Source organism: Primulina tabacum, chromosome 2 (assembly GCF_025594145.1).
Source record: "Primulina tabacum isolate GXHZ01 chromosome 2, ASM2559414v2, whole genome shotgun sequence".
NCBI classification, from domain to species: domain Eukaryota; kingdom Viridiplantae; phylum Streptophyta; class Magnoliopsida; order Lamiales; family Gesneriaceae; genus Primulina; species Primulina tabacum.
The window spans coordinates 16,798,496-16,822,717 of record NC_134551.1 but is presented as its reverse complement, the minus strand read 5'-3'; the positions used below and the strand labels follow the sequence as shown (position 1 = coordinate 16,822,717).

The 24,222-nt window shown below is 33.3% G+C and overlaps 1 pseudogene; it reads left to right on the top strand.

Moving 5' to 3' along the window:
- The first annotated feature begins 4,022 nt into the window (after window positions 1–4,022).
- On the top strand, window positions 4,023–19,231 carry LOC142537402 (abscisic acid 8'-hydroxylase 2-like; annotated as a pseudogene).
- Window positions 19,232–24,222: the final 4,991 nt, after the last annotated feature.

Here is a 24,222-nt window from a genome sequence, read left to right as displayed (position 1 = left end):
ACATCCTAAAGTAACCTACTGGACCCAAGGATCCCACGGAAACCATACCTAACACCAAAATCGAACCACCTCAGCAAGTATCTAAAGTGGCCGAGAATTGCTTAAGGACAAAGACTCTTGTTCTAGCTTCTAGGACTCTATCTGTTAGCCCAGCCACCGAACCAACCTATCGTGCCCTGACTTAAGACCCTAAGGACTCACTCAAACCCAGCCTTCGAACCCAGGCAGAGCCCCACACCCCCTGCGCCACAGCTGAACCCTGCGCACCCTTACTGCACTCTCGGGTAGGAGTCCTTGTCAACAAGGACTCCTCCCAGCCCACTTGGCTCGAGTCCTAGCATGTCTAGGACTCCTCCTTGACCCCTCACAGACCCTGGCTAAGCCCTGGACAGAAGCCACGACCCAGCCAAGCCCTTGGAACCCAAAATCGAATCCCTTGCTTCCCACGACAGCAGGTTGCTTACAGCTTGTGTTTAGACTCGGTTTGTGCATGTTTGTGCCTTATCTTAGGACCCTAACCTCATGTAAAACAATGTCTAAACATGTCCTGATCATGGCAGCCCCTTTAACACAAATAACAACACAATTTGGATTGAAATTCATACTTGAAAAGTTCATGATGCATGCAAAAACGAAAATACAGAAAGTAATCCTTGACTTGTAAACTTTTCTTTCATGGAAACAATACTATGATGTGGTGATGGTTTGAAGAAAAGAATAGGCGTGCCTTTGCGTAATTAACGCACGATTATTCGTCGACGATTTGCGAAGAACGGAACAAGAACCTTGGCTTGAATTCCTTGTGCTTTTCTCGGTTATTCCTCTTTAATATGTGGTGTGTTGTGTGCCATGTATTTGGAGTATTTTGAGGTGAGAATTCAGACTTTGAGGCGTGTAAAAGTGTGATGGGGAGAAGGGTTTTAACATATTATATATTAAATCATTCTACTAATAGGGATTAGGCCTATTAAGCCTCTAAATTAAGCCCATTAATCTTAATTAGAATTTAATACAATATTTTCAAAGTTTTTTGTTTAAGTAAATTTGTGAATTTATTAGCCGGGTTGCCAAAAAGCTCGCATTTTTATTGAAAATTCAATACCGATAAAATTTACGTCCCGACGTATAAAATCACCTCAAAACTCCTTATTTTCAAAAATAAGAAATACCATCAACCATATTTTAAATAATTAAAAACAATTATTTAATAAAAAAATTTTCCGTTTTTCAGCCCTCGGTCTCCGTTCCTCGATCGCAACTCGAATAACCTTTAAAAATACATTTTAATGCAACCATATAGAAAAATATATTTTAAACAAGTAAGTATGCACAACATAATTAATTAATGCAATTAAAACATTTAATTAAAATACAGGAGCATCTAATAATTCAAATACATGTGGATCGTGTGCACCTTTAAATTTTCGGGGCGTTACAATCTTCCCCCCTTAAATTGAATTTCATCCTCGAAATTCGCTTATCCTAGATAACCCAAAATTTAGGCTTAGTTCTGATATGATCCATGGTTCAGTCCCTGGTGGGTCTGAGTGGAGGCTTTAGATGGTCCATGGGTGGCTAGTTGTGGTGTGTGGCTTTGACCTAGAGGGTGGAGTAACGCGATGGCCATGTTGGTGCGTTTTGGGTGAAGCAGCATGCAGGGGCTAGCAGGCCAGGGCTAGTTCCGTACAAGAGGGTTCAGTCTTGTTGTTGGAGTGTCTGGTTTGGGTCTAGTCAGGTCTGGGCTGGGCTGGTTTTGGCTAGGGTCGAGTATATGGCTCGGTAATGAAGCGAGTGTTTTGGCCGTTTAATGCATAAAATTCCAGCAGGTTTCCGGGCATCCTTCAAGGGTCTTAATTGGTTTGAATTGACTTGTATGAGGTTTGATTAGGTGTTATTAAGCCATTATTAAAGTTTGGGACAATTTGATTAAGTTTCGGGTTGATTCGGGTTAAAACCGTAACTCTGGTCCAAGATATAAAACGAATTATGAGACATACTCGATTTGCTAGGGTTTAAGTTTAAGAAATGATTAAAAATGTGTTTTAAGGTGTTTTTGTAAGTTTGGATGGATTCGGATCGAAGTTCTACGGTACAGGGGTAAAATGGTCAAGTTAAGGTTTCAATGGAAAAATCGTCATTCTGCACCTGCATTATGTTAGCAGTCATGAGAGTCTCCCGTAATTGAAAGTTTATGTTTAAAAATGTTTATTTTGAATGAATATGGATTTTTATGTAAAATGTTAAAGAATACGTTTCATGTTCGGTTTCAAGAAAATATTATATGCATGAATTTTTATAAGTGATTGATGTGATAAAATATTTTGAAGGAGGTGATTTGATTATGACTAACACGACTACGAATATGAAATGATACGATGGCATGTAAGGAAGGCCAAGATTCAATTGACGGATGAGAGGTCGCTGATATTCCCGCCGCCTGGTACCATGGTATTGTGTAAGATTGATCAATTGAACAACAGCTGATAGGAAGTCACAATTAATTATCTGAATTCATTTAAGGAAAACGTTTACGTATATGATGAGAGGGAATGAATATATCCATACTTATGAAAAATCATGAAATTTATATTAATTACAGTACTTTTCACTGTCGTTTGATATGTATATGTAATTAGCTATCATTATTAAGGTGTGTTGAGTCTTTAGACTCACTAGGTGTGATTAATGCAGGTGAGCATGAGTTTGAGGAGACAGGAGGTGCAGATGAGTGATCTAGCTGAGCTGGTGGAGCACGAGAACCCGAGGACCTTGTGTTATTTCTGCATATGATATTTGAAGACATGTTTAGACAGCATTTTAAACAGTTTATGATTTTAATGTGTTTATGGTTCGACAGATTTAGCGTTTTGCTTGATGCTTTTGTTTTTACATAGTAGTCGCGTAAGGTAGTTCATTTTTAGGAATTACTGCAGTGATTTATTCGGTAGTTGGATTTATTTTTAAAGCATATTTTTAATTTTTATATGTATTGGCGTATGTATATGCTTTGGCCGATTGCAAAAAAAAAAAATTCTTTCGGTAGGAATTAGGGTCGTTACATTGATAATTTAATAAAGTGAATTCCAAGTGAAATCGTACATTTATATTCTTATTCTCACTGAGTTTAAAACGATTGTGCGCTTTCCTTAATTTTAGTTCATAATTAACAACAAACGGTCTAGTAATTTTCTAAATAAAGTCTGATTATTTTAATTATGGTACTTAATTTATAATTAAATCGCACTCTTTGTGGGATCGACATCCATGCTCTACCGAGTACTAAAACTTGACATCGTATATTTGCGGATAGCAAAAACAGCAACAGTGGTCCCACTAAATACAATATTCGATCAAATTTCATCGAGATAAGGCAAGAGTCTTAGCCACCATTAAGAGTTATAGCCGCTATGTTGAAGGAAGTCTCATTTGATGTTTCGTATCTCAGGTAGAACTCTACCCTAGCAAGAATTATACTCCTACAAGGTAACTAACCCCTCATGCATATATAAATACATGTTATTGGTTACTATTGTACTCACTCACGTTCTCTTGTTCACTTAACACTATTATATATGACTCTTAAATTTACTCTCCGGATTGACTTAAGTATCGAGGGAATGACGACGGAAAATCCTACGGCAACCCCTAATCTTATTTTTGTCTATGCACAACTCGGAGAACCGACCTGATCTACTCAAGTGTGAAGATTTGAAAATCCTATCTTCAAACCAAACCTGTGAAAATTATGGCGCCCCTAACCCTATATACATTCATAATAAAGTACGAAGAAGTAACACTTGGGATTTGGCAATTGGGTTGCTCGAAAAATCACCATTAATTTAACTCGATTAGGTTTTACACGTATATATAGAAACAAAGCAGACCAAAATGGTATGTATACCCCCATAGTCACATCAGGTTCGGTTAAGCTTCACCGCTCCAGTTTTCAATTTAATTTTCGAACTCAACTACCACTAATATTAGTTTCTTCTTCTTCTTCTTCTTGTTTGTGGCAGAGAGTACTGTAGATAATGGAAATAATCAGTGTGGTGCTGGTGCTGGTGGGATATCTCTTCCTGAGACGGCAATGGAGTGGCCGCCAGCGCCGCACACACAAGGGCCTGCTCCGCCGACTGCCTCCAGGTTCCATGGGTTGGCCTTATATCGGAGAAACCCTGAAGTTCTATTCTCAACATCCCAACACCTTCTTCTCCATGAGAAGAAAGAGGTACACACCACACACACACACTAATATCTATCCATGACTAGTTGTATCCTCTAGTGGAAAAAATTCTCCACTACTTTCCCATTCTAGATTCATTTAAATAAAAAATTTGTTAAGATAATCGCACCCTCGTAATACAGAGAGAGATACAGAAATAGTTTATATTGTCACTTGATCAAAGTACACCTTCCCTAGATATCATTCTGCATAAAATTTGTTTTCACACGACTCATATGGCTCAGTCGTCAAAAATATATCTTTTCTATTTGTAAATTTTTTTTTTGTTTCGACGATGTACTTGTGACTAAATTATACAACATGTATCGCATCCATCGATCCATAGTATATTTATATATACATGTATAGGTATGGTGATATATTCAAGAGCCATATATTGGGATGCCCTTGTGTGATGATTTCGAGCCCAGAAGCAACAAAGGTAGTTCTGGTGACTCAAGCTCATCTGTTCAAGCCGACATATCCACCAAGCAAAGAGAAAATGATAGGACCCAACGCCGTCTTCTTCCACCAAGGAAACTACCATTCTATGCTCAAGAAACTCATCCATACATCCTTTCTACCTGCTGCAATTAAAGCCTCGGTCCAGCAAATCGAAAATGTAGTCCTGAAGCTTCTACACAAATGGGAAATGGACACCACCCCTGTTCATACTTTAGAGGAGATGAGCCAGGTAATTTTTTGGTCCCTACAACTATAATATTATATTTTAGTGTTTGGTGAATTTTTTTTTGGAAATTTAAGTCTTGGAATATTTACAAATATTCTTCATTTTTTTTTTGGAAAATAGTAAATATAGTAATGTGAGAGCAGAATATATATTGTTTTTGGAGTGATCGATGATCATAGGTTGAATGCAAAATAATGATAACTTTTCTAGCCAAGAATTGTTGCACTTTTATTTAATATTTGATCTATTTAATTAGTATGCGTTCGATGTTGCTATGCTGTCGGTGTTTGGGGATGACCAAGAGGCAGAGATGGAAGGAATCAAATATCTATACCAAACCTTGGAGAAAGGCTACAATTCAATGCCTTTGGATTTTCCAGGAACTCCTTTCTACAAAGCAATGAAGGTAAAAACAAAACACACACATACACAACTCCCTGAATATTATATATGCATATACCTATACGTATATATTTATATAAAAATAAATACAAATATTTTGCAAATAATCAAACACCTCCTGCGTTTTTGTCTTCATGCAAAAAAGAATTGAACACGTACCTGTAAGACGTGTAGTTGGATATGAAGTCATCTTGAGTCTCATGACTCCTAATTATTAAAATATGCATGACATGAGCCACTTCACCCAGGTGTAGTACTAAGCATAAAGCTCGCCGGCCCCTACGGACTGATAGCCAAAAAACGCACTCATTTGTTAAAAAATTATATTATAAAGCATAATAGTATTATATATGTTTATTATAATTTTTAATCATACATAATTAATTTAATAGAAAAAAAAGGAATCTTTAATCAGACATAATTAATATAATAGGAAAAAATGTAAATATAAAATATTTATAAATATGTTAAGCATTAAATAATATGTATTATTTGGTTGATTGATTGAAAAACGAGAGAGAAAGATGAGGTTCAAAGAGAAAATTATGGAGAAGAAAATAGTAACCTTCAGTAACACAGTATAAGGATTTAACATTAATATCTATATGCTTAAGTTTAACATGACATGTAATTAGCTATTAAAGTAAATTACAATCGTTCCAAATTCATTAAATTATATTTATTGACTCAAAACATTTTATTTAAAGTATAAAATTAGAGAAAATTATATTTTTGGTCATATATATTTGTCTCTTTGTTTTAGTAATTTATAATATCAAATTTCAATTTTTGTTTGATATATATATATATATATTTAAAATTAGTTATTTTTCGGATGTGGTACACCTAAGAGTAACACTGACATAATACTGATCTATGCAATATGGTATCATCAGTTTAGATAAATATGACTAATATTGTTAAATTAAAAGATATAAAAATTAAAATTTGATAACACATATAACCAAAATAGTAAAGAAAGAAACATATACGACTAAAATGTAATGTTCCCTAACAATAATTAATAAATTAAACAGTTCGTACGCATTTACAACAGCTGATTGAAGGATAATGATTTTGAGTTATGTTTGTACACTTTGTATCCCAATATTTTTGCAGGCAAGGAAGAAACTGAACAAGACAATGATGAAATTAATAGAGAAGCGGAGGAGTAAATGGGAATGTGGCGGAGGGCTGGTGGGAGTTATGCTGAGGGCTCAACAGGAGAAGATGAATGATTTAAGTGATGACAAAATAGCAGACAACATTATTGGAGTAATGTTTGCAGCTCACGACACCACAGCCAGCGTATTGACTTGGTTGCTCAAGTATCTGCATGATAATGCAAATGTCTTAGTTTCTGTCACGGTACATTTTCTTTCTTGTTTTTGGCTATAAATTTTGTTTATTTAGCATACGAAAAATTTGGAACCGATGCCTCTGGAACTTGATGTTTTGGACGTTCCGTGTCGAGAATGACATTATATGTTATATGTTGACTTAACCAGATTGCTTTGTTTCTTCTTTATCTTAAGCTAAATAATAGCTTGTCTTGAGGCATTTATTTTTGATTTTTAAATAATAAATTTAATGACCTACAAAATGCAAATTTACTGTTTTTAGATGCATGCATAAATATGGACTTTTTATGACACATTAATTCACCCTTCCCTTTTCCATATATATATTTTTCCTTTTTAAACATAAAGTTTTAGATTTTACAATGAGTGAGTATCAACACTAAAATTTCAGAAGGAGCAGGAAGAGCTCCAGCGAAAGCTACGATTGCAAGCAAGGCCAGCGGGGGCTTACATGGGATGACACCCGACAGATGTCATTGACCACAAGGGTACCTACTTAATCTTGAATTCATATCTATCTATATATTAAATAAGTAGTGTTGCTGAGACCAAGAACCACAGGTTTGTTGAGGACACGTCTGGCTCATAAAATATTATTTAAGTTTTTAATATATATATTATATATATATATTTTATATTATCTGACTTCTTAACATATAGAATTTTGCGATTTTGATTCTATTAGCCTGCATGGATTTCAAGATTTGTAATAAATTTGTGGAAAATAGGTGATTCAAGAGACATTGAGAAGTGCGAGTATTTTGTCGTTTACAGTTAGAGAGGCAGTGGAAGACGTTGAATTCCAAGGTTATGTGATCCCCAAAGGTTGGAAAGTTCTTCCTCTCTTCAGAACCATTCACCATTCACCAGATTTCTTCCCGCAGCCCGACAAGTTTGACCCTTCCAGATTTGAGGTATATATTATAATTAACTTCGAATATCTCTTTAACTATAAAATATAATTTCATCGTCTTCTACGTGTCATTGTAATCTTTATATATATAAAAGGTTTCATGAATGTTGCCTTGTACATGACATGTATAGTCTAGCGTGGAACAATCAAGTTTCATACATTCACTTGGTTTATCTGCAATGTTGTCATTAAACGTGATGATCTGAAAATGAAATAATGGGGATGTCGATTTTGGATCAAATTTATGTTTGAATATCATTTTTCGCACTTAAGAAGCAACAGAAGTTTTCAAAATTTTAGTTTTGACGTTCAAAACGTTCTTGAACATCGTATGATTTAAACTATTCATGGATTGTTTTAATTTTTATTTACCTTTGCGTTAAAAAACGGTGAATGTCAAACCAGTTCGAGATTAGCGGTGTTGATCCTTCTTGTAAATCTCTACGAACTTTCTTCAACCTTCTAAACAGGTCCACAATAAAAAAATTTATTTATCGTTTGGATTGTACTAGAACTCTCCAGCGGTGGTGTTTTGGTCGTGCTTAGCTGTGAGCCTTGGAACATGGTGGTGGTCGAGTATCGTAGGGGAGAAAGAGAAAGTGAGAGAAAATTTTGACTTGATTTTCTTGTTGTGCTAATTTTTATTTTTTATTTTACAACCCTTTGATATCATGTAGTTAATAAACACAATATTTCATTCTTACCAAGATTCTCCTCAAATCAGAATTCTATATTTTCATTATTTAAAACTCTCATATTGTATTTTCTTTCTTGAAAATACTATAAAAATTATTATCAACTCTTAATAATGATCTTATACTTATTACACTATCTTTAATTTATTTTTTAATTAGCATTTTTTAAATTCACTAAATAAATAATTGTAAAATCATTATAATTCTGATCGATGATCAGACAATGAAGATGTATTGATGATATAAATCTTGTTCATATAATGAAAAACGAAAATTTTGAAGCCAAAATTTTCCACTGATTCATTTTTGGCAACCATCAGTCTTGTGAACTCCTTCACAAAGATTGACAGTTCAACTCTTCTTACATATATAATTAGCAATTAAACTAACTTCTACAACTTTCAATAATTGAATCTACTTATAAACTCATTTATAAGAAATCTATTTGATCTTCATCAAAATACAATCGACAAATTCAATGCATTGAATTAAATTTTATCTCAATGGGAACATATAATCCATTACTTGTGTGACCTCTAATGGTTTTGAGATATAGCTAGACGTGGGTTTACAACATCACATGATTCAGAACAACATTTGTTCTTTTTCGGATTTACCCTAATTAGCTACATTCTTTTCATCTATCCATTGATCAAGAACGTCAAAACTCAAGTCTTATTGCACCTATGAAATCATGGTCAGAGTGTTTAGTAGCATCACCCCACGACCCCTAGGTATCACTGATAGTGCTTGCAAGAATCAGTAAGTTATGGTTAGTGTATAGTACAATCCCTTCTACTCATATATCCCAATCGAATCTACAACTATTTGTATATCGACCGTTGCATACGAATTCAATAACGGTATGATGTATCTTTTCGTAATAATATTTAAATAGCATGTGAAACTAAGGAAACATATTTCCATAATACACATGTCTTACTTTGACCATTGATTTCTTACACTAATAACTCATAAAATCATATAGGATATATTCACCAGTAGGTGAGCGGTGAATCCCCGACTACAATGCATTGAATCCTACGAATTTCAAAACTACACACAACCTCTCTATCTGATGACTGTCAATAGAGTCAGTAAACAAATCAAAATACATGCTAGTACGCAGAGCCTCCATGTTGTCTCGGATCTAATGACTGATGGTATACAACAATAACTGTAGAATAATCCACAAGATAAGTTATAACCACTTGGAAAGTCTTAGAGATGATTGTTCAATGCCTCATCAAATGAGCAGTCATCTTCATGACCTTACCAATAAAACACGGCGTTTACATAAAAAATGCTAGTCACAAGCTAAAGCGATCTTATCCTTATTTTACGTGGCTTAATTGACTAGGAACTAATTTAGAATATACAATACACTTCCTAATGAGTTTCATGATTTTACATTGAGAAGCTAACCTCATGGTATCTATTGTATATTTAAGAAATTTATTTATGTAGCTTGCATTGTATACAATATAAAGTAAATGTCATAATTAGATAAAACCATAATATATTATATTAATAAATATTTTTTAATATAAGAATCAGTAAAGCATAAGCCACAAGAGACTTCCACTTGCCATATAGCAAACTACACATATATCTCAAAGTCGCGCTACACGATGTTTCTCAAACAACGGTCCAGACAGAGATTTCTTAAGTGGATCTACGATATTATCTGTAGAGACAACTCTCTCTACTGATATGTCTCATCTTCCGAAAATCTCATGGATAATGTTGAATTTCCTCAGTATATATTTGAATTGTTGATGAGACTTCATATATCATTTTCTTCCTCAATGACACTTGTGTTGTCGCACTACATCGTTAGGAATGAGGCCCAACTCTTGAATGAAATTCCTCATCCAAACAACATCTTTTGTTGCAGCTAATACAGCTTGTATTCGGCTTCCGTATTTTAATCTGGTGTGGTGTCTTGCTTAGAATTTTCCAAGAGACAGCACCACCATTGAGAATGAATACAAATCCAGATGTTGATTTCGAATCATTCACATCTGATTGAAAGCTAGAATCAGTATAACCTTTCAATTTTAATTCTCCACTCTTGTAGACCATGAACAAATTCTTAGACTTTCTCAAGTACTTAAGAATATCTTTACGATCTTAATGCACCAGGATTCGACTGATAGCTGCTTGAAACACTCATTGCAAAAGAAATAGGTCGAGCAGAGATTGTACCATACATAATACTACCAATGAGAGACGCTTATGGAAGATATCCTCTCTTGGACTGTTCCATAGAGAATCTCCTTAGTATAATATCTATATAAGCGGATTGAGTGAGCCATGACATCCTCCTTGATCTATCCATATAGATCTGTATTCCTAATACGTATGATGCGTCACTCATATCCTGCACGGAGAATTTACTAGCCAATCATATTTTAGCTGATTGCAACATCCTTATATCATTTTCAATGATTATTATGTCATCAACGTAAATTACTATGAATGTCACTGCACTCCTACTAATCTTCTTGTATACACAAGGTTCATCAGGATTCTTGTCAAAATTAAACTCTTGGATGGTATTATTATTTAATCTGATGTCCCAACTCCTCTATGTATGTTTGATTTCGTAAATGAATATATGAAGTTTGCATATATACGTTATGTTCACTTCCTACTAATGTGAATTATTCAGGTTCAGACATATAAATCTATTCCTTAATATCACCATTAAGGAACAATGTCTTCACATCCATCTGTCATATTTCATAGTCATATCATGCTGCTATGACAAGCAGTATTATAATGGATCCAACTCCAAAACCATGGTATATGCAGGGAAGAAAATGCAATATTACACAAGCTTCAAATATTTACATGTTTTTAGTCTTCAAAATTCTTGAGGATCTGGGCTCATCGTCTTCAAATCTTGATATCTTAATAAATCTAAAATTTAATTAAATTTCTATGACACATTGTGGTACAAATTTAAGGGGTGAGATCGGGACACAAAAGGCCCATTTAATAATTATCAAATAATTAAAAGTGCAATAATTTAAAAACTCATAACATACATCTAGCAAATTGATCATGGATTTTGATCATCATTTTACCATATAATAACATATATTATATCGAAATATAATATCATACATTATCAAATCGTGTATCTTACAAATATGTCATTGACTGACATAATTAAAAAAATAAAAATTATACAAACATCTTGAACCTAAAATTTTCGAGCCCATGGGCCAGAGAGTGCCCTGGACCATCTTGGGTACCCATGTTATTTTTCTAACCCATTGCCCGGAATTTTCTTGCTAGCTTCGCCCAGCAGCAGCGCGCTGCCTTGCACGAAGCAACCATTATTGTTTTCATTAAAACTTCTGCGCAGACATCGCTCCCTATATGTACAGCGGCTGCCTACACGTGAGCTGCCGAAAACTATTCTAGGCAGTGCACGGATATTTTTTTCTTCTAAAACATTTCAGGGCCTTGGATTTACTTGGATTTCATATGCTATTAGAAAATATTTGTTGAACATAATTTTAAACAATAAACAATATAAGAATCATATGATTGAGAAACCTAGTCTTTGATACCACTATTAGAGTACCGTTTTTCACATCCAAGACGCAACAAAAGTTTTAAATTTTTGTTTAATATTTAAAACGTTCTTGGATGTCGTATGATTTAAACAGTTCATAGGGTGTACAGATTTGATTTATCTTTGCGTTTAAGAACGCTATACACCAAACCAATTCGTGATTAGTATAGTTGGTTTTTTTTTGTAAATCTCTACGATTTTCTTCAACATTCTAATTAGGTTCATTATCAGAAACTTTGTTCCTCGTGTGGATTGTACTAGAAATCTACACGAAATTATGTGTCGAGAATAAATCGATCAATCACCAGAAATTGAAAATTTCTGCGAGGCAGCGGCTATGCTACGGCGACGAAGCAGCGGCGGTGCTACGACGCTACGTGAGCCTTGGACTAGGTGGTGGTCGAGTATCGTATGTGAGAAAGAGAAGACAAGAGAAAATATTGACTTTATTTTCTTGTTGTTTTAATTGTTATTTTTTTAAACAACCATTTGATATCATGTATTAAATAAATACAATATTCCAATCTCACCAAGATTCATCTTGAATCAGGATTGTGGGGACCCGGACTGCTAATCAAGTTCTTAATCATCATTGAGACTAATTAATCAATTATAAAACAGGGTCTAAAATTTTTTCCTTTTTAAAATGCGGAACGTAGTGAAATCAACTAATATACAACTCAGTATAAAATAAAGTACATGTCCTGTACGGTCTACAAATCAGTAAAACTAAGGTTCAACATCTAAATATCAAGTGTCAAAACCCTATATACATCCAAGTCCAAAGTCTCCACTCTATCACGATCTCTCCTCATCTCCTGGACCCTGATCATGTCCCACCTGTTGTCATGTACACATACAGACAAGATAATAGCCGGATAATTCCGGTGAGAATAAATCCCAGTATAAACAACGAAACATGCAATCATATAAACAAATATAAAGCATGTAATCAGGTAACAGATATATGTATCAAAATCTGAAACATAAACAATCGTAGACTGTCAAACATATACGTGACTCCACGTTTCAGACTAGACTCCATCCTAGTCTAGGGATCCCGGTTTCCAAATGTGGTATTCCTATATCGAATTCCGTAATAGAAGAATTCCAATCCTATTACTCGATATAACCAACATCCGGTGTCCTGACCTATCCGTCATGGACTGTAGCTCTATCGCTAATATCCCATCTTGAGACATCGTGCAATGTGCCCGTGGCGATCCCGCCACTGTCAGGCACTTCCGTCCCAAGATGTCTACACTATCCTGTAACATCGTGCAATGTGCCCGTGGCGATCCCACCACTATCAGGCACTTCTGTCACAAGATTTCCCGTCTGATACCTGCTATCTATAAATCAATAGAACAAGTATATCAATCAAATCAATGCAATATCACTGCAATAAAGTAAAGTATGTGCTTTAGGGAAACTCAAGTCTAAACCGACTCAAGTCGATCTCCCAATACCAGATTGAATTATACCTTCCGTTTGTAGTCTCGGTCTGCCGCAATCTCAGTTCTGAACTCAAGACTATCTCTGTAAATCTGAAACGACATGTCGAGAATCATAATATCAATATTCTTTATCAGTTCAACACTGAATCTGATTAATCTGGATTTAATCCAATTCACGACAGAACGACACAATCTCAGTATCCCCGTCACTACCATATCAACAGACATCAATTACAAATCATAACTCATATCCGATATAGTCTGTAACTCATTCATAATCTAAATCTGTCCGATTTCAAATCAATATAATCAGAAAATCATAACAATTCCATAATCAGTCTGTTTCTCAATCTGACTTCGATTCTATAATGTCTAACATGTCAAGAACATCATATATGAATCCTATTCAATTCTGACAATGACATAATTTCAAAGCATGTCAAAACGTAGCAAAACTTACGTCAAGTTGTAGCCTACGTTGATAGGATTGCAGTACTGAAGTCAGATTACGATTCGGACGGACGGATTGAAGTATAAAGGCGTAAGGATTTTTCACTCTTTCACAGAAACCTTTTCTCGATTCCTTCTGCTGGTTTTTGAAGAATATAGCAAGATATACGTATATATATATCAAGTTGCTCGGTTAATGATACGTGTCTATTTTTCATGAATTTCGGTCGGCGCTCGGGCGGAGCTAAACTACCGCTCGGGCGCGGCATTCTCTGTCCATGCGCTTGTTTATTATGCACTGGCGCTCGGACGGTCACAAAATACCGCTCGGGCGCCGCATCCTCTGCCCAAAACATGCTCCTGTTGAACATTGGCGCCCGGGCGGTTATTTTCTACCGCTCGGTCGCCAATAGTTCTGTCTAAAAATTGCACCCTTCATATGCTTTGGCCAATCTGGTCTCGTAATATCCCGTCTATAATTATATCAATTCATAATCAATAATCTCATATTAACCGAATCAAAATCTCGGGCATTACAAAGATTCTATAATTTCTATTATTTAAAACACACATTATTTTTCAATCTTGAATATTACGCATAATTAAGTCATTATAAACTCTTGAAAATACTTGACACACACACACACATATATTATTAAAATACTATTAATTAATTAATTAATTATTAATCAATCAATTAATTCTAAACTCTTCTAAAATATTCAATATGAGTCTTATACTTAGTAGTCAATACCACTAATTTTTTGTTTAATTAGCATATTCTAAATTCACTAAATAAATAATTGTAAACTCATTAGAATCTCGATCGACGATCAGACATCGGAAATATATCAAAGGTACAAATCTTGTTCATATAATGAAAAAAGAAAATTTATATGCCAAAATTTTCCACTGATTCATTTTTTGCAGCTGTCATTTTTGTGAACTCTTTCTTCAAAATAGACAGATTCACTCTCTTTAGTTAGAGATTAAGATCTTCCAATAATTGAATCTCCTTATAAATATTTTATAAGCAATATGTTTGATCTCCATCATACTACAATCGTCGAATTCAAATTCTTGAATTCAACCCCTTGAATTCAACTATTTCAATGAAAACACATAATCCAATACTTGATGTTCGTTCACAACATCATGTGATCTAGAAAAACATTTATTCTTATTATCCTAATTAGCCTCATTATTTCCATCAAACCCTTGATAAAAAACGTTATAACTCAAGTTTGAGTAAACCAATCGGATTATGGTAAGAGTGTCTAGTAGCATCGTCCCATGATAATCTATGTATCACTGATAATGCTTGTAAGAACCAGTAAGTTATGGTTAACATATAGTACGGTCTATTCTACTCATATATCATGATCGAATCTGTAAATGTTGGCATATCGAGAGATGCATATGAATTCAATAACGATGTGATGTATCATTGAGTAATAATAGTGACATAGTATATGAAACTAAGAAAACACATTTTCATAATGCACATGCTTTATTATGGCCAGAGATTCCTTGCAATAACAACTCATCAGAATTCACATAAAATATCTTCATCGGTAGGTGATCGGTGAATCCCTGATTACAATGCATTAGCTCCTAAGTATTTTGAAACTACATCCAACCTCATCATCCAATGGCCCTCAATTGTGTCGGTAAATAGATCAAAATGCATGCTAGTGCGTAGAGCCTCCATGTTGCCTCGGGTATGGGGTCTAATAGTGTACAACCATCACAGACTAATCCACTTTGTAAGTGATAACCACCTGGAAAGTTCGAGGGAGGATTGTTCTATGTACCTTAAACTATCACCCATCTGTATGAATAGTCATCTCTATGACCTTACCAATGAAACATGACGTTTACATAACAAATGTTAATATCAAGCTCAAGCAATCATTATCTTTATTTTAGGCAGTTGAATCCATTAAGAAACGTTTTAGAATATGCAGTATTAATTCGGGAAAATTGGTTAAATAACCTCGGTCAACTCTTTTTTTAAGAAAATGACCAAAGAGTTGACCGAGGTTAAAAAATAAAATACACCGTACCTAATGAGTTTCATTATCTTATGTTGAGAGACATACTCATGATATTTATTATATATTCAAGAGCTTTAGTTATTCAGCTATTCATCTTGTATGAGTACGTAGATAAAATAATTGTCATAATTGGATAAAATAGTAAAATATTATTAAAATAAAAATTATTTTTACATAAAAGTCAATAAACTCCAAGCCATAAGTTGGCTTACTTGACACATACCCTATCAATTTCAAGTGACAAAAGTTTAAGCTCGAATTGATTATGAACATACTCAATCCTGGGAAAGAAAGCTCACGCATACAACTCATATAGCTCGTCGTAAGAATTTTGATGAAAATTTTGACTCAGGAATCATAGTAATTTGAGTCCAAAACGTTAGAGCGAGATCGATTCGTCACGTTTAAACATTGGGGGAATCAAATCTATTAGAGGTAAAATTTAAGATTTAAAAATTTTACTATTTCACCAGTGGGAGGACCATCAAGATTTGGTAGACATGCAAAATAGATCAAATCTGTTATATATATTTTTTTATTAGCTAGATCTGACTTTAGATTTTGGTACTATATGATTATGCTATTAATCATTGGCAAGTATTTTCCATAGTTCATTATTTTTTTAAATCATATTATCCATAATTTATGGTGACATATATACATGTATGTCGAAATATTCACTGGATTATAATTTATGGTATTTGGCAGGAACCATCAAGGCCTAATACATACATGCCATTTGGTCACGGAGTGCACTCCTGTCCCGGAAGCGAACTTGCCAAGCTTGAAATGCTCATCCTCCTCCATCACCTCACAACCACTTATAGGTGCATTTATTATTACTAGCAAGAAGCACGTGCGATGCACGTAAATATTAATTATTTAATAAAAATTAAAATTTGATTTTTAAAAAAAATAATTTGAATCATTTTTTTATTTATATTGGTTTAACCTTTTGTTATATTAGACGAATAAATTAATTAAGAACTTATATACCTTACTTTCAAAATTGTTTCTCAAATTAAAATTCAAGCCGTTGATTTTATGTTATATAATAAATTAGGAAAGAATTTAGACTATGATGAGTAAACTCTTTAAAAAATATTTGCCTTTAAAATTTGTTTTCAATCGTTTTTAGGCGGTTGAAAGATTTTCTCAGACGGTTACAAATATAAATCACGTGAAAAGTGTGGAAGACGGTTCAATATTTCTAATGATATTTTCAACCGGTTCACAATCTAAACAACAAGATATAGTTTGAAATGTAAAAACTTGTGAAAAATAAAGACACGAAAATTTTATGAATGTTCGGAGAATAACATTCAAATGTCACCCCCTCTTCCTCTCTAGGAATGATTCCACTCAAAGACTTTTTCTGATATATAATTTTTATTTTAAAGTGCTAATAAAATATTTAAATTTCTTATTATAACTAACTCTTTTAATTTTTCTATCAGATTCTTATTTTTTGACATTATTAGTATATTGACATTCATAATTATTGATATCAATTCTACTAAATAATTTATTAAATTCTCTGCTTTTAATTCTTAGTTAAAAAATCATAAAATATATTAGTATTAAAATTTCATATTATTATATTATTGTATACTTATCATGTTATTGAACTACTGTAAATATAATTTTTTTATATCTTCTTGTGATGCTATAATTTATTATTTAATTAGAAACTACACTAAAATATAATTACAAAATTGTATTAAAATCATAAAATAACATGTAGAAAGAAAATTAAAATGATAAAATATTTAAAGTTAATGTAAAGATAGATTATTTGAGAAAATTAATATAGGAGTATAGGAGTTATATTTTATTCTTGAAATGATATAAATTATTCAATTAATGTATATTTTAGTGATAATTTATTAGCATTTATTAGACTATTAATTATATATTATGTGAAATAATTAGGCTACTAATTAATTATATATTAGGTGGAATAAATAAAAAATGTTGATATTTCATTTTTACACTTACAACAATTAGAAATTTACAAATATATATTTATTGAATATTTGGATTTGCGTTGATGAGGATGTCATTTTTATCTTTTGACAATTGAAAAACATGGCCAATGATCAACAATTTTGTAGGTATATAGATAAAAAATATTTTTATTATCAAAAATATATTCATTTTTAATTCATATGTTTCCCTTAAATTATGTAGAAAATTTCAATGCAATTAATCTAACAACACACAAATTTAAGGGAATATTATAAAATTTACAATGAAAAATTTTGTTATTCTTTTTACACTTTTATAAGTATAATAGTTAAATATATATATTTTAAATCATTTTTTTAAATTAAAAAAAATATTCTTTTAATATTTTTTCTAAGAATCATGTATCAAGAGAATGTTATTTCTCCAATATATTTTTATTATCAAATATCTATTTAATTTTTATATAACATTATTTTCAAAGTTTCTTATTTTTTAATTTTCTATTAAAAAATAAAAACACTATTATGATCCTCATGTATTTAATGATTTTGTAGAAAATTTTCATGCAATTAATTTAACAACACACAATTTATGAGAATAGTAGAAAATTTACAATGAAAAACTTTGTTATTCTTTTTACACTTTTATATTATAAGTATAATAGTTAAAAACATATTCTTTTAATATTTTTAATGAAAAATATTTTTTATTACAAAATCTAGTTTTTGTAATATTTTTTCAGAATTTCTTATTTTAAAATTTTCTATTAAAAAAATAAAAACACTATGATCTTCATGTGTTTAATGAGTTCAAAAAAATAAATGCATCAATTAAATAAATAATCAATACATTACAAATTCAATATCCCAAATTTGTCCCTAAATTTTATATACTCTTTTCAGCAATGTCCATGTAATTAATACGTCGCAATAATTGCTCGATGAAGTCAAATCCCAATTCAATGTATAACACCCAAACATTTAAAATTGTGAGGCCATGAGAAATAGGAGACCACCCACGATTAGTTTAGGTGTACTCAACACGTCGAGACTTCAAGGCATTCGAAGATATAAAAAACAATGCTTGTAGATGAGAGTGCCGAAAACTGTTGCTAAATCGAAAACCGCTCGTAAAGATCGAAACAAGCGGTTCTGAAGCTTTTTCTTTTTCTTTTTTTTTTTTTGAAGTAGATTAAAACGTTTCCTTTGTAATAATTCATATCTGATAAACGAATTGAATAACATTATGTGGTTTGATATCAGATGGAAAGTCATTGGAAAGGACGATGCAATACAATATGACCCGTTTCCCGTGCCTAAAGGAGGATTGCCAATACATGTTTATCGAAGGACTAAAGATACACCTGAAATTACTTTTCAATACCATTAGGAATTCGTGAACAAGATCAGAAGGGACTAAAGAGTTCAACTACCTCCCTTAATTTCCTTTTCTTGTATCCCAGTGCCAAACAAAAATGATGCTCCGTACAAGTATTAGATTTTTGTTCGACAATGATCACTAATGAAAAGTTCATATATGATATAAAATCTGTTGTAATTAAAGGTCAAGTATCATGGGATCTTTTAACGGTTTTGGTTTCCGTTTGAACATGATTTGAATATTTGTTGGAGTTTGGATTAAATGATCGGGTTTTTTTTTTTCATTTTGTAATGAATGGAAATTGGATATTGAATTACTTGGGCTTTGCACTCTATTTGAATCAAGGTGAGTGTAGCGGGTTGTTGCACATTGAATAGGAAAAGGTGAACAAGGTTAGTTTATATTATTCAATACTTTAAGGTGTATCATAATGAACCAAGTTGAGTTATTAATAAAGTACGAGTTAAACATGATTAAGTGTCTTTAAATAAAAAAATTGAAATAATATTTAACGTTCAGTTCGGAACTATTGAAAAATCCGAACTCTAGTTGCCAGCAAGATGTCAATGTGTCAACCTGTCGATGACACGTATAGGCAGGAGACTAGTTCGGAGCTTCGAAACTCCACCTATAAGTGTCCATGCCTGATTCATTTTCAAGGTACACCAAGTATAAGTTTCCTCTAGTTTTTATATTAATCTAGGCTTTTCCAGCTAGCTATTTCAAAGGCTATACAAGTTGCGAAAAGCTCTCGGAGTAGTCAGAAACTCAAGGATTTAGCAACGAGGCTATCGTCCCCAAAAGGCTGACGATGGACGAAAATATGATTTGATGACCTTAGCTATAAGTGGGATAGTTGATAAGAATTATAAAATGTGATAAGAGTATAATACTGGTTACTAGTTATAATGTCTAGGACAAGTGAGTAAACAACCAATTTTTTCACGATAGTTTAGAGGTACGCAAATACTAAATGAAATATCTAGCTGAAAATGCATTCACATGTGTTTCATTTTACATGTCATATGAAGTTTTACTGTAATGATATTTATTCAACATTTTATTATTATGTTGAGCCTGTTATCTTTTGAAATTGTCATATGATGAATTTTTACTATCATGATATTTATTCAGCATTTTCATATCATGTTAAGATTGTTATCGCTTGAGATAACCTTGTCGAGAAGGGTCGCTCAACTCTTTTTCTTGAACAATCAACTCCCATGAGCTACCAACTGGATCAACGGAACAGTGTCTGGGAAAAACCAGTACATTACCGGTCCAAGATCTCTTTGAGTGTGTGAGAAACCCACTAGATTGGTAGAACAGTGTCCACATGCTCAGACGTCCAGACATAAACTGAGTGTGATTTCCAGTTTGATCCTTAATCACCATTTCATAATTCATGCATGCACATATTGATGCAATTCTTCGAACACGAAAAGTAAACGCAATCGAAAATGGATTTACGCCCTCGATTCGATGAAATAAAGAAAATGTTGTGTTGTCACGATTTTTTGAATCAAGTGATGATTTGGAATATTCACCTCTAAACTACGAAAAATTTAGCAACAAATATTAATAAGATAAACAATCGATCTCAAACGAACTTTCAAAAAACTCGTCTTTAACAATTTGAGTGAAGAACAATTGACAAACGTCACAAAGTATTAAACTTTGATAAGTTATATTTGAGAAACACACAAAGGTGTATACAAAGCCAAGATTTGAAATTTGAGAGAAAACTCACAAAATATTATAAAACTCAATCTCTAATTGTTTGTAATGAATAAAATTTGTCCATATATTGTTTACAAAATCTAAAAGATATCAAAATAAGCTTCCAAATTAACTTGGACTCTAAATTAGGTAAAGATAATTTATTCATGCAGGCGGCATGCTAGGGCGGTACAGTTTGACGGCCCTAGCGCAAAGGGTTCTGGAATCTGCAGCCTTGGACAGTGTTTGGGGCACTGGGGCGGCCAAACTATACCGCCCTAGCGCCAGGCTCTCTGGACTTCACACTCTTGATCAGTACATGGCGCGCTGGGACGAAAATATTTGGCCGCCTTAGCGCGGGAACCTCTGGTCCAGGGTCATCCTCTACATAATTTAGCACTTGCACTACGTTCGTCTGACTTCGAAACTTACTTCCGTGAATCATGAACCTCTCGGGACTTGGTTCCTTGCTTGAAAAATTCGGGACTTGATTGTTCATGAGTCCATGCAATGCTTACTTGAACTTTTTTCTAATCATGAGCATGCCATTCCTGGCCAGATTCATATCACATATATGTTTGTATACTTATACATTACATACAGGGCCATTAGATCGCTCAAATCCTTGTTTTTATCTTGGATACCCTATTACCTATGAGCAAGTCTTAGGTTGGACATGCAAGGCAGATAGGGCAGTGGATAAAGGATAATAATACCGTCGGGGGAGATTATCGGATGTTATTGATTTGGAGAGAGCATCATGGAATTATGAAGAAAATGAGTACAATACTTGTTTATATAGGTATGTAGCTCTCAACTAAAGCTTAATGGGCTAATAAAACAAGAGAAACAAACACTTTAAAATGGACCTATAATTTTAAAATCTCAGTACTGCCTCGCTAACTCAATACAATTAGCCCAAACTAAAATATAAAACACTGAATATCCCAAATACAATTAATATGTACTAAGAAGCTTAGCAATGAATCAGCTAGATTCCTCGATCATGAACTTGTAATTGGTCCACACAAGATGACGAGAATATCATTGTTTCGTCGAACCGCTCTTTTCTCTTCACGCCCATATGGTCCTAAATCATTCCCCATTTCCTAAAAGATGATTTGTCCTCAAACTATCATTTTCATCAAAAGAAGAAATATAAACAACATTAAAAGTAAAACTTGTTGGGGTACCGTTTCTGACACCCAAGGCGCAGCGGAAGTTTAAAATTTTTACGTTTCAACATTCGAAACGGCCATTGGGCGTCATATGTTTAAAACATTCATATGGTGCAATAATTTTAGACCTGCGAGTATTTAACGCTGGACTCCAAATTATTCCGTTTTTAAAGCGGAGATAGCCTTTATTGTAAATCCCTATGAAAATATCACCAGTTTAGAAAATATAATCAGGTCCAAGATCAAAAACCACGTTCCTTGCTAGGGTTGCACTAGAAATCGCAAGCGATTGTGCGTTGAGACCGTAGCCTCTAAATTTCCAAAATTCGGAGCAGTGCAGCGATGGCGGCAGAAGAACACAAGATGGCAAAAATTTCTTCGCAAAAAATTATGATGGCCAAGACTTGGTTTAGAAAGAGAGAAGGAGTGTTGTGTTGAATTTGTGTGCAAGATTTTTGATGTTATTATTATGACCCTCTATAATATATTTATAGAGTGAGACTCCGGATCTGATCAGAAGTCCCTTTCCCACGAGGACTAGTCCTTATGATACTAGGACTCTATATTTCATTATAATAAATTCCCACATTATTAATATATAACGTATTTATCAACTTTTGATAATACATGATATATTAATATTATATATACACATATTTCATAATACCATATATATATAAAAATATTACTTAAATTAAATAACCATTATTTAATTTATATAACTAACTAATTGGTTAATTTAATTCTAGACTCCTCTAGAACATCCTTTAGAATATTTATGGGAATTTGTACATGTTAGTATGCATCACTACTAGTACAATAATTTAATAAGTAAATTCACTTAATAAATGATACCGAACTCATTATAAAATGATTGACGATCCGAAAGCGTCGATGTATCAAGGATACAAGTCTTGTTCATGTAATGAAAAAAAAATTCGAAAATAAAAAATTTCATTTGCCATATTGGCCTGCTGCAAGTTTAGTGAACTCCTTCACTTAAACAGGCAGTTCACTAAGACAGACAGTTCCAATCTCCTTCCTTAATTAGCAATCAAGATAACTTCTATTTATTCCATCTTATGGAATCAGCTTATAAACTCCTTTATAAGCTTCTTGTTTGATCTCCATCAAACAATAAGTCGCAAAATTCAACTCATTAAACTTTGAATTTCTCAACGAGAACACAGAATACAATACTTATTTGACTCTCAACGGTTTAGGGATACAGCTAGACATGGGTTCACATCTTCATGTGATTCAGAATAACATTTATTCTTATTCGGGCTTACCCTAGTTAGCCCCATTATTTTAATCAACTCCTTGATCAAGAATGTCAGAATTCATTTATGATTGCACCCATCAGATCATTGTAAGAGTGTCTAGTAGCATCACCCCATGATCCCCTAGGTATCACTGATAGTGCTTGCAAGAACCTTAAGTCATGGTTAGCGTACAGCACGATAACTTCAACACATATCCCGATCGAATTTTCAACCATTGGTATATCGAGAGCTGCATATGAATTCGATAACGATATGATTTATTTTTGAGTACTAATAGTGGCCTAATATATGCAACTAGTAAAACATCTTTCTCTAAAGTACATTTCTTGCACTGGCCAGAGACTCCTTCCAGTATTAACTCATCATATCACATAAGATATCTTCACCTATAGGAAAACCGTGAATCCTCGACTACAATATATTTGCTCCTACGTATATCGAAACTACACCTAACCTCGCCACTTGATGACCCTCAATGAAGTCGGTAAATGGATCAAATTGCCTGATAATACGTATAGCCTCTACATTGTCCTGGGTCAAAGGGCTAATGATTTACAACCATAACCGTGGATTATTCCACTCGATAAGTGAGAACCACTTGGACAGTTTGAGGGAAGGTTATTCAGTGCATCATCATATGATCACCTATCTGTATGAATGGACATCTCAATGTCATTGCCAATGAAACATGGTGTTTACATCACAGATGCTAGTCTCGAGCTTAATCAATCTTTGTGTAACGTCTGATCATTTTTTAATTCCACCGAACATTTTTTTTTTTTGGCTAAGGTGGAAAATACCCACACTCAAAAATATTTAAACAAGTTAAACATACTTTTTAAAAGGTCATCCAA